This window comes from Curcuma longa, chromosome 2 (genome assembly GCF_044706935.1).
Source record: "Curcuma longa cultivar G26 ecotype Majalengka, Jawa Barat chromosome 2, ITB_CL_G26_1.1, whole genome shotgun sequence".
Classification (NCBI taxonomy): Eukaryota; Viridiplantae; Streptophyta; class Magnoliopsida; order Zingiberales; family Zingiberaceae; genus Curcuma; species Curcuma longa.
The window spans coordinates 1341707-1355070 of NC_133862.1; the positions used below are offsets into that span (position 1 = coordinate 1341707).

The following is a 13364-nucleotide window of genomic DNA, read 5'->3' on the forward strand; positions in this document are numbered from 1 at the left end:
AAACTAAAACATGTATCAAGTTCAATCATTATCGTTTAATTCCTAGTTGTTCTTGACCTAAACCATAGCATGGATTCCTTATGGTTTTTACATAACAAAGTCATGAACTTAAGTAACCAAACCATGAAATCATACGTAACAAATATATTGCAGGTGAGGGGAACTTACAATTGTTTCTTAGAGAATTCCTTTACTCTACTTCAAACCTTCTCTTAGCCTTCTAGCCCTTGCCTTAGGTTCTTCCCTTTGGAAGCTTGATGGGTGATGAATGCTTCCCAAAGCTCTCGGCCACACAAGAAGAAAAAGCGCTCTCAAAGCTTGCGGCCAAGGAAGCAAGGAAAAGAGATGGAGACCTTCCCTAACCTCTCGGCCAAAACCCAAAGGAAAGAGAGAGCAAGGCTCTCTCGGCCAAAAGAGAGAAAGGAGAGGGAGAGAGGGCTCACGGTGAGGAGAGGAGAGAAATGAGAGAAATGAGACTTTGGGTGGAGTGGGGGGACTTATATAGAGTGAGTGGAGAGAAGAGTTTCAATCCAAGTTTACCACTTCCCCTTAAATTCCTCATTAACTCTTATAGTAAAAGAGAGCAAGTGTCTCTTTTCCTTGTTAAACACCTCTTCATGAAACCTTAGGTTTAACTAGCATTTCCCTCTTCTTTTTCATAGCAATTGCTTGCTAGATCTAGTGGCTAACTCATGTTCACTTAGGCTTGCCACTTTGCATGAGGTCCAAGGTTCAATCCTTAGCACCTCCATTTCTTTTTTCTTTTTTTCGTTTGGCAAAGCCCACATAAGAGAGCCCATTTTTATTTCCTTTATCATTAGCTAAGCCCATATAAAAGTTAGGCCCATTATGAAAAATATTAACCCATATACCTATTAGGACATACCATACCTTTTTGGTCCATTTAGGGTTCTATCCCTTCAGTTTAAGGCCTATTTAGCATTTCTACTAATTTCCCACATGACTAGGCTATTCTCCTTATAGTCATGTTCAATATTGTGGGGTGTTACAGATGAAGAAGAAAAAGGAAAAGAAGGAGGGGAAGAGGAAGGGGGCGGCGACACCAAAGAAGAGAGGAGAGGGTTTTCTTTTCCCTCCCGGTTACTCTTCTCCCTTTCATTTCTCCTTTTATAGCCTCACGCCCAAACCAAGTCATGGCTGCCCATTCAAAATTTTTCTTTAATTTTGATTGATTCCGTGAACCAATTCTAAATTATAGAAACCTCTTAAATCCGGGCCTTTAGATTGGCTTGCTTGGTTTCTAGCCGTTAGATCTTTTCAGAATTATTTAAAAAATAATTCCAACCTTATCTAGATGTGGACGGCCACTTATGGATGGGTTTGGTTCAATCTGTGAACCAACTTTATATTAAAGAAGAAAATAAAACCGAACCGAAGAGATCTCATCCGTCGGATGCAACTTAATCTCATCTAACAGTTACGATATAATCTTCTTTAATATAACTTAATCCCTTTGATCCAATGGCCCTGATCTATTTCCTTGGGTGTGTGGTTCATTGAACCATGCATGCTTGGTTCATCTCGTGAACCGGTTCTTCCTTCCAAAGAGAATTAAAACCGAACCGGAGAGATCTCGTCCATCGGACGCGACTTAATCTCATCCAACGGTTCTAATCTATTCTCTTTTATTCCTCTTTATTTATTTCGATCCAACGGATGCAACTTGATCTAATCCCATGGATACAAGCTGATCTCATCCATTAACTCATCCTACGGTCGATGTTAGGATCGGTGCGTTCGCTAGAGGGGGGGGGGGGGTGAATAGCGTTTTCTCGAATATTTCTTGATCTTTCTCTGCACAGAGATTAGCGGAAGCAAAATAATAAAAGAGATAAAAGATCACAATGCTAACCCGGTTCGATTTACTTGGTCTCCACCTCCGCAGAGGTGACTAATCCAAGGATCCACACAGCCCACACACCCTTTTCACTATGAAAAGATCTCCTTCTCAAGAACTCTTGAAGGCGGAGAAACCTTTACACTTGATCTCTTCCTCTTATGAATAGAAAATAGGTTTGGGAGGAAGAGTAGAAAAGCAAAAGACAGAGCTTTGAAGATCTCACAAAAATGTACTCGAAAAGAAGAAGTGCTCTCTTCAATCTCGCAGCTGTCTTTTATGCTTTTCGTGACATCAGTCGACTGCTCCCATGGCCAGTCGACTGATGGGCTTCAACGGCTACAGAATCTGCATTAATTGCTGCATTAATTAGCCCAACGTTTGAATTTCAGTCGACTGCTCCTAGGCCAGTCGACTGGTGCCAGTCGACTGCCTTCCTCTGGCTCGACTGATCTTTCTGTGTATGACTTATTCTGCCATCAGTCGACTGAAATTACAGTCCAGTCGACTGATACTCTGATCAGTCGACTGAAAATGCAGTCCAGTCGACTGATACTCTGATCAGTCAACTGAATCACAATTCCAGTTGACTGACCAAGCTGAAAACTCCCCTTTCAGCTCCTTCTTCAGCCCTTAGCCTTGACACAAGCCTTCAAACGCCTTCCACAAGCCTCGTGCCCTTCCTTGCACTAGCTTTGAGACGTTTCCCTCAGCTTCGTCGTGCTAAGTCCTTTGCCAAGAGGCCTCGCCTCCGGGACTTCACCTTTGCCAAGAGGTCGCGCCTCCGGGACTTCATCTTTTGCCAAGTCTGCCAACCTGGACTTTCCTGTGAACTCAATTCACACACGTTAGATCACCAACATTGCCTAACTTAAACATGTTTTAGCCAAACATTAAAACCCAATAGTGCTTGGGGCAAGATTGCACCAACAGTCGAGACCTAATCTCATCCAACGGTTGAGATTAAATCTCATCCGACGGCTGAGAACTAATCTCATCCGTTTGATTGCATCCTTTTGAAGATGTCTTTAGGCTACAGTGGGGACCTCGTATTCAACCCCGAATACACACCTACATCCATCAACAACGATCCATTCCACTAGAGGATCATTATTGCACTACCAATCCAATCCCCAAATTACGTTATGGGTTCCTTCTTATTATTTTATGCATTGCTCCCCGTGTTTAAGATATCGTATGTCCGTTAATTATTAAGTTCTACTGACAACTCAATAATCAACATCTAAGACCTTGAATAGTACCACTCATCCTTATTGTCAGTCGGACTAAGTCCACTTGCAAGATTTGACTTGACAATCCTTATGAGCTCTTCAAGGGGACATCATCAACCCTACTGGGACACGGATTCCTTCTATAATCAATGGCACACCGTATAGATAGTAACATCACCCAACTTATCGAGAATATTTGATCTGACGGAAAGATCTCACCCTTTGGTAAATCAAAGCAATAATTACTAAGTATAGGTGCCCATTTATTACATCGGGATTAAGAGTGCATAAGTATAATAACAGAGGTCTTGTTCAATTTGCGAGTCAGTGTAAATCGAACAACCTCAATGGTCCTACTCAATACACACAAAGTGCACTAGTGTAATTCTACAGTCAAGACAGACAGTCACCGAATTACACTACAACCGTTCTCGATGGTTTGTCCAAAGCCATCTTGGTTGTGAGCCTTAGTTTATAATTCACAAGGGACCGATAATCATGGTCTTCTGTGTCTCACAGACACCAAGTTATCTACAATGTAAATTAAGAGGACTTTATTGCAAAATACACTATTGCAATCATTTGACCAAAACATGATACTTTATTTCATAAATGTTTATATACAAAAGAGCAAGTCTTTTCAGTATACATCCTAACAGACTAAGTTGGTTTAATTTTGGTTCAATATCAAATCATTTTGATTGAACAACCAAGCTTCTTCTGATTAATTTAAACCAAACCAATTTTTCTTGTTGTTTGGTGCAACCAAATCAACATTCTCTCGATCTAAGAATCCAATTCTCAAATTTGTTTTAAATGGTTCAAAAAACTTCTTGTTCATGTAACCTAATATAGGTTCCCAGTTATGTTGATCATCCGTAATTAACCATTAATTATGGAACGATCATGGGTGGCACCTAGAAGTACATCATGATCTCCAATTGACCAAAAAATTAACGAGTGATTTCAGAATGATTTCTAAACTTTTTAGCTGCTTTAATAAACGTGCCTCATTTCTTTCATCGTATATACCCGTTTGGTTACCCGTTTACACTACAACAAAAATGACTTTCCGCAGCGCGTCATCCGCAGCGCACATCATAGGCGCGCCGTTAATAGTTGCTTTGACGGCGCGCCCAATAAAATGCGCTGCGGATAATATCATATTTTTCTCAACCGCAGCGTGCAACAATAATACGCTGTTAAAAATACTTTTAACAGCGCACATTATGCGCCGTTAAAATTATTTTTGACAGCGCACATTGTGCGCCGTTAAAAGTATTTTTGACAGCGCACAATGTGCGCTGTTAAAAATATATATTGACAACGCACAATATCCGCTGTTAAAAATTTATAAATTATAACAACGTATATAATATGCTGTAATAATTATATTAATTTTATTTTTTTAAAAAAATTGCACGATAAGTTTCCCCATCTCACCTTAAATTTCCTCTAGCGTTAGGTTCTCCCATTCCGCCGTAGTTTTCCTCTCGCAGCCTTTTCCCCCATCCCGCTTAGTTCCTCTCTCGCGCTCGCCTTTTCCCCATCCGCCTTAGGTTTCCTCTCGGCCCTATTCCCCCATCCCGCCGCTCGGCCCCCACTCGATTTCCCCTCCTCTTCTCCTAGCCCTGATTCCGTCGCTCCGCCAGCATCGACGAGCCCTCGAGTAGTCCGTCCAGCAATTCGGCGCTGCGCCAGCAATTACACCCGCCCCTCCGTTGGCTAGTCTAGAAATGTGAGTAAAACACGCCTCGTCTTCTTCGATCCCTCTTTTCCTCTGTGTATATAAACGGATCGCTTGCCTCGATCGAACTCTGCGATTGTGCATGTGTTTGGCCATGGGAAGTGGAATCGGAGATTGGAGTAAGGTTGCTCGAGGATTGATGCCGCCGGCGGCAATGGTGCTGGTGCAGGTGGTGTTCGCCGGAGTGAACTTGCTGTACAAGCTGGCCTTGAACGATGGCATGGACGTGATGGTCCTCGTCGCCTACCGCTACATTTTCGCCGCCGCTTTCACTACGCCTCTCGCCTTCTTCATCGAAAGGTGTGTTTATTGAAGCCATTACTCTTCTTTTTCATTTCGATCCCATCGATGAGTATGGTTTTGGTTCTTGATGTTTTTTTCCCGTTCTTTGATTTCGAATCTATGTTTTTGCATTTAAACTTTGTTTCCTCCCGATCCTCATTTAAGCACTGATATGCAAAGGAAATAGTTGTTCCGGTTTTTTAGATCTGTGCCTTAGGATTCTTGTTCTGTTTTGTTTAATTTCCTTGCTTTTTTCATTTTTTCCCGGAAAAAAGAAGAAGTATTATAGTGAGCAAGGGGATGTTGTGATTGCATTGCAGGAATTAGAGGCCAAAGTTAACAGGGAAGGTACTTGGGCTGGCTTTCCTCTGTGGATTATTCGGGTGAGACTTGCAAATCTCACAAGTTCCCTGTGACATCCACAAGAAACATTTGGTTTGTAGTGGTGACTTGTGTACTTCTTTATAGTTACTTTCTTAGATGTGCATGCATGCCCCGTTTAATGTCTCCGTCAATTTAAATGAACATGAGTTACTTTCCAGAGGGGCATTGAGTTTTATAAATAAATGACTTAATTGCTAAGTATTAATAAGTATATGTCTAATTTAGATTTCCTTTTTGATCAGAACGATCATTTAAAATAAATTTCTCTGTAGTAGTTGGCTCATAACTATAACTGTTAACATAGTGAGTGATTTTGATCTTGATTGCATATTCTATCAAATTCAATTCAGCTAAGACTTGGTGTTCGCCTTTGGTCATATGTCAGAGAAGAAGCTTCTCAAGGAAGTGTAAGTGATTAACTTGTTTATACTTTATTGTTTTTGTAGACTCTAGATATCATATTTTTGTTCAATTTGAATTGTATATTTCCTTTCGTGTTCACATTGGCATGGATCACATCTTGATTCCTCATCTTTGTTATACAGAAAGCACCAATTGATCCTTTCACAAGAGAGCAATGTAAACCTTCAGCTTTTCAAGGTGTGTCACTTGGAGGAATGGGGTATGCAGTTTATTAATTAGTGAATGTTCTTTGTCAATCTGCCTTCTGATTCTTGTTTCTGTTTGCAGAAGCGGCTGCATTTCAAGAGGTTTTAGAGGGGAGTTCAAGCATTGGCAAATTGTTCCTGGTTCATGTGAAACATCTCCGGTTATGGCAAATCAGTTCTCTGTAATTCATTTCTCTTCTTTGTGTTGTTTCACTTCATCTTCCTCTTTAACTTTTCTAATCTAAATGCATTATGCTCGTAGTTAATTTTTTGGCTTGATTTTGGTTTTGCCTTGTCTTTCCCCACTTATTTTTCTCAGTACTATTTTCTTTTAGCAAATTCAAGTTTATGTTCATAGAAGCACCTACAAGAACTGTAAAAGATATAGGGATCACAATAACCAAGTTGAGATGATCGCTTGTCATTGCTTTCCTTTTCTTCTTTTTATCGAGAATTTGTTAATTGCCAATTTTCCATTTTTTATGTTCTAGAATATTTGTCGCCAATGGTGCTAGAGCCTTTCCATTGGTTTGAGATAGATTTTGCATAAATATTTCAACTGCATGACCTTTCATTACTCAAACATGTAGATTTTTGTATCACGAGAAGGAGGAAACAAGAAATACTCATCAGTTTTAGCCCCTGGACATCATGAAGGATTAAAGTAAGAAACTTTTGTTACTTTACTTTTGTGTAATCTTGACCTGGAGAATTTGCTAACCTAGATAATCACGCTTCAACCTATCGAAAGATAAGCATAATATCATTATTCTAGACCATTTTTTGTAACTTGACAACTATTACCAATGGAAATCAATCATCAACTTTTTGGTTGTCGATCACAATTTCTACCTTTACATGTTTTTTAGTTAATCATACTCTTTCGACAGTTACAAAATTTTACTGTGGTCTGTCAACTTCTTGTACGATTTCTCAGGAAAAATGGTGATCTCGGTATATCCTCATGGGACTGGAACTTGACTGGTCAACACTCAACATATCATGCTTTGTTTCCTAGGGCATGGACTGTTTATGATGGTACTCTTTTATTCATCTTCAATGCGATCAGTGATATGTTAGGCATTGTAGATGAAAGTAACTATGCATTGCTTCATATTGATAAGATCCTAAGATGTGATATGCCAGAATGTGTTTTCTTAGTTCATGGAGATTGCTTTAAAAAAATTTCTCATTTTTTGTAGGTGAACCAGATCCTAACCTCAAAATCTCATGTCGCCAAATATCCCCATTTATACCTCATAATTATCGCGAAAGCAGTCTTCCCACAGCTGCTTTTGTTTATACAGTGCGTGTGTTCTATATTGTCATTGTATTTCATAAAGAAGAAAGTACCAACTTTGCATGCTCTTTGAAAATATTCATGTGATTTGTTCAATTTTTTTATTTACAATGGAAAAACATAATTAGAGCTTGTATTTCATAATTCTTTTTGTTCTTTTCTTTTTCTTCTGTAGCTAGTTAACACTGGACGAGAAAGAGCAAAAGTTAGCCTTCTGATGACCTGGGCGGTAATTGAATATTCTGAATGCAGTGCAGTTATTTTTCATTTGGGGTCTACAAACAACTGACCAATACTTCAACCAACCATGCAATTGTTACATGGTGCAGAATTCCATTGGAGGAGTATCTCATTATAGTGGCGGCCACATCAATGAGCCATTAAACAAGGACACGGGTTCTCTCGATCAAGCACTGTCGAGGAAGGTGGATTTATGGATTTCGACAAGTTAATTGCTTCTCCAGATATGATGCCCAAGTGATATCTTATGTAAATGACTCTTTCTTGTTTGTTGCTACTGGTAAAAGATGTGGACTAATACTTTTGTATACAATACTATTTTGATGTATCCTAAAGAAAAGGGATAAGATTGAGGAACAAATTATTTTCATGGGTGAAAAAAAATGTGAATGTTATATATAATTGTTAGATTATAAATATGTAATTTTATATGGTATTTGTGTGTGGTATTTATGTTATTAATTATTTGAGTTTTGAGTTTATAATTGTGATTTTAATGGTTTAATTATTTTATTTTATCCACAGCGTACATTGCGCGCTGCGATTGATCACATCCGCAGCGTACATTGCGCGCTGTGGAAGTTCACATCCGCAGCGCGCATTGTGCGCTGCGGATGCGATCATCCGCGGCGTGCATTGCGCGCTGCGGATGTGAGCTTCCGCAGCGCACAATGCACGCCGCGGATGTGAGCTTCCGCAGCGCACAATGCGCGCTGCGGATGCTTAATGACTTTTAACAGCTTGCAACTGTGCAGCGTGCGATGCGCGCTGCAGATAGCATATTTGCGCGCTGCGAAAAGTGTTGGATCGGGTTGGACCGGCTAGAGGGGGTGAATAGACGATTTAAGCAAGGTCGCAGAATAGACACTCCTTTTCTTAAAAAATACTTAGTTGCAACTCGGTCGTTGCTTCCAAGGCAATTGACGCTCAAACAAAACTTCTTTAGGCGAAGAATTACAGTTGTAGCACAAAGACTTAGAGAAAATGACAAAGTAATTGACAATCTGAGTTCTAGAACTCTAAGTCTTATTTATAGCCCAAGAGAATAGATCTGGATCTTTGATCGTAGATGAACTTTCTCTTGGTCGTTGATCCGTTGATGCGATCCTAACCGTTGATCGGAGATAACCTTAAATCTTGAGCTTTGATTAAATAAGGATAAATTTTATCTTTAGTAAAAGATAAATAGAATTATCCTTAATAAAAATTAAGTATTTATCTTTTATATGATAAAAGATAAATCTTATTTTTTTTCTTATTTTTTTTTCAACAGCCATGTCCAAAAGGTCCAAGTCTAAGTCTTCTTCTCTGGTCAAAGTCAACGTCAAAGTCAATAGTTTGACTTTTGTTGACTTTTTATAGAATCTTCGGTTGGGTGATTTCTGGCCAACCGGAGTTAGGCTTACCCGAACCCGACTCTGGCCTTTTGCCCCTCGAGCGTGCTTCCTCCCGGCTTCTCGTCCCTCGGACTTCGCGCACGTCCTTCTCGCTCCACCGGCGTACTCTTCCGTAGCTTCCGCGTCCCTCGGATTGCACCGAGCCCGTCGGCTCACTTCCCCGCGCAACCCTTCTCGTCCGCTACGTCTTACGCTCGACTTCCTCCGTACCTAAGTTCCTGCACACTTAGCAGAGGGATTAGAATAACACAAGACCTAACTTAACCTGGTTGATCACATCAAAACTAACCGGGGCACCAACAATCTCCCCCTTTTTGATGTGCATCAACCCAGGTTCAGTTAGGGTTAAACCAAAAAATAAGGAAAACAAATAGAACTAAATAAACAGGTTAAGTATGAAAAAAAAAAAATATTTCATGTTAGAATTATAACCTCCCCCTGAACCTTAGCCTACTCTCCCCCTTTGATCACAGCAAAAACGGGGTGTATAAAATTAGGGAAGGAAAGAAAATATTTGTGTAAATGCAATAGAAAGTCAGAAAAATTTGAAAATTTTTTCTAAGTGTTCAATTAATACACAGTAGATCACAAAAAAAAATTTGGTCTTCAAAAATTAGTGTTGCCAAGGATTTCAAAAAATTTAAAATGACATTTTTACTTTAAAAATAAAAGAAATAATTTTATTAAAAGAAAATTTTGAAAGTTTTTGTGAAACTTGAGTAAATATTTTGAGAATAGTATAAAAAATTTCAAGTTAATTATGTGTAAAAAAAATAAAAATTAACAGATTAAGGAATATGAAATTTTATTTTATTTTAAAATTCAAAATTGACTGAAAAATTTTGAAATTTTTTTTTGACAAAGTCAACATATGATCTATAGATCCGAAAAAATCTGATCTGGTCAAAATATTTTATTATCAAATTTTTAAAATTAAAAAAATAATATTTCATTATAGAATTCGTAGAAAATTAAAAAACTGTTAGAAAAATTTGAAAAGTTTTATAAAGGTCGAGGATAGAGATTTGAGATTGTACAAAAAATTTTAACTTTAAATTCATTCTCTAAGTTTGAAAATAAAATAAATATTCACAGAGAAAAATTTTTAGAAAAATAATATTTTAAAATTCAAAAACACTTCAAAAATTTGTATATAAATTATACTGAGTTCTTAATGTGAGGCTCAGATTGTCGTTTAAATGAGCACACCAATTTAATTTATACCAAATCCCCCTAACTAAGGTAATATAGGGCAACTCGAGTCGTCTCCCAATGATTGTCGACAGTGTGTGGTAATTCTAGTGGTTATTGTAGCCGGATTTGGATTTTCATTTTGTATTGGACGGGGGGGGTTGTTTTAAGTTCTAAATCATCTAACAATGGAAAGAATACTAATCTAAATCATCTAACAAATTAAACTAGTGCATGATCAACAAACAAGAGAAAGCTAATAAACATCAAGACCCAAAACGTAAGAGGCCGGAATTTTAACAAACATATAAAGTGCACAATTTAAGGTAACAAAGTAGCTAACAATCAAACAAGTGAAAACAAGTGGATACTGTAAGAGGGAATTCAACAAACACTTAACATGCGAAATTAAATCTAAGCTCAGAAATGGAAGTAAAGTTAATCTAATGATTCTCCCTATGAAGGTGGATGCGAAATGAAGCGAACTCCACGAATGGCACGGCGAAGGAAGGAATCCCCAACTTCAGCACTCCACGTAGATGCGGGTGGGTGAGATGGCGTAATGGAAAAGGTATCCCTTGACTCCTCGATCGATGGAAGGTGACTGGATTAAAGAGAAAATCCCCTTGCCTTCGTTCCGATGGTGGTGGCGGATGAAGGGTGTGGTGAAAAATGAAGGTGGTGGTGAGAAGATGGAGAGGATGGGTGGCGGCTAGGGTTTCTCCAAAGGGAAGAATGCCTCAATGAACCCCTCTTGCTCCCTCCTCTAGCTTCCTTAGAGGGTTGTGGTCATAGTGGATCCTTTTGTGAGGCCAAACCCGAATCCGCAATAGGATAGGAGATAGCATGAATCCAGATTTGGGTTGGGCTAGCTTCACTTCACTTGATCTTGATCCAACTTCATGGCTCCTTTAGGTATCCTACAAAGACACAAGGAAAATGTTAGATTCAACCCAAAATTTGTAGAAATAAGCAATATAGTCCAAAATAAGTTCCTACTCATAATATGTGTTAATATCCAATAGTTACACAATGAGAGGACCAAAATATTAAGTATTAGGGCCAAAATAAACTAATCAAATGCATGTTATCAGTTCTATTGACTGTATTTGAATCCTGAAAAATCGGATTTATGAAAATAACATTTTTATCTATTTTTAAAATTTAAATTTAAATTTAAATTTTGAATGAAAAAATTATGAAAATTCAAAAAAATATTCAAAAAATTTCGCAAAATTCTCAATAGATGAACAACATAATTATGCATCGAGGAAAAATAGAAACACAATTTTTTATCACTAAAAAAATTAGTCAAATTGAATTTTCTAAGATAACAAGAAAACAATGTTAGTTAAGTAAAAAAGAAAAGAAAAAAGTATTAGTAAGTGCATGCATATGTAATAGCACAAAAAAGATCAGTTTAAAATAGATTTGGGAACCCAAAATAAGTTCCTATCTACTGGATTGATTAAAAATCTCAGAGGAATATAGTTTTTGGCTACTTTTCTAAGTTGACCCCTGTGATTTTTAATATACCAGTTCAAATTATCAGGATAACTATTTTTCTTTTGGCGTAAGCATGAAATATCAAGTTCTAATTTTTTAACTAAAATTTTCAAGTTATCATTTTCATTCTTCAAAATATTAGAGTTATTAGAAAAAGATGAAAGGGCTAGTTCATTTTTTAATTATGATTTTTTTTCTAATTTATAGTTAGCCTTGAGCATTGTTTTTATTCCAGCATATAACTGATCGTGAGGGAGAAAACATACCTCACTTACTCGGTCGCTTTCGAAAAGAGAGGCTCCCCCTTCGTCGTTACTTTCTTCTGATGTTGCTCCCCCTTCATCAGTGCTCTCTTCTTGATGACTTGCCATCAGCGCAAGTCTGGCATACTCTTGAGTTTCAGATTCGTCAGACGAAGTCTCGTCCCAAGTGGCTTTCAATACCTTCTTCTTTTTTGGCTGGTTCTTAAGTTTGGGACACTGGTCTTTTAGATGCCCCTCCTTGTTGTAGTTATAGCATCGGATAGTACATTTCATCGGAGATCGCCTTGTCTTTTGCATCCTCGAAAACTTGTTAGCTTTAAAAAAACTTTTAAAGGTCCTTACCATTTGTCCATGTGCATCGGATAATTTTGGCGTAAAGTTCTGCCATCGTTTCTGTAGGATCGTTAGAACACGCTATAGGGGGGTGAATAGCGTGTTATCACTTTTTCAAAATCGTTCATTTTCTATCAAAATACTTGCAGCGGAATTAAAAATAAAACGCAGAGACCCACGGATTTACTTGGTTCCTAACCCCTTAGGGTTAGTACATCCAAGGCCTATGTACGGGAGATGCCCGTCTACTAATGGTCTCCTTTCCGAACTTTGTTCAGAGGCGAAGAAACTCATCTTACAGTCCAAAATAAAGAACACAATAAATAAACTAAAGGATAAGTAAGTAAGAATAAACCAAAACTTGTTTGCCAATCTGAAAAATCCTGAGCGCCACACACTCCTCCTAGATCTTCTCCGGTTGTAAGATTCTAGCCTCATTCACGTTCAACAGCACCACTAGTTGAGAGGGATGGCTTGTCAATTGATGATCTTGATGTGCACGTCGCCCCTTCTTTTATAGCCTGCTCAAGTCGACTTGGGCCAATCTCCAGTCGACTCCACGTAAGCCCGATCCACTTTCTTTGCGATTGACTTGGCCTTCAAGTCGACTCGAATCCATACTCAAGTCGACTCAAAGCTGACGTGGCATATCTTGATAACGTTGGCTTCCATAGCTCTTATCTGGTGCTCAGGTCGACTTGAGTACCTACTCAAGTCGACTCCATCCACTCAAGTCGAGTTGACTCCATCTCGAGTTGACTTGAGTCACTTGGCTCAGGTTTGACCTGAGTTGACCCCGGGCTTGGTTCAATTGTCTTTGTTTGCTTCACCTCTGCTTTCTCCATCTTGCTTCCAACTCCTGGTTTCTGCAAGACAAGCATACAACCAAATAAAGAACCTAAATCTTACCTTGTAGGTCTAACTTCAGATTTCTACCAAAATCCTCGATTAGTCTTACGTCTACTGTTCCACTCCGAGAATGCGCCCTTACCCACTCCACTCTTGCTCTGGTCGATCAGCTGG

At 38.6% G+C, this 13364-nt stretch overlaps 1 pseudogene; it reads left to right on the forward strand.

Moving 5' to 3' along the window:
• The window catches only part of LOC141818895 (uncharacterized), an 8812-nt pseudogene extending 874 nt beyond the window's left edge, over positions 1-7938 (forward strand).
• Positions 7939-13364: the final 5426 nt, after the last annotated feature.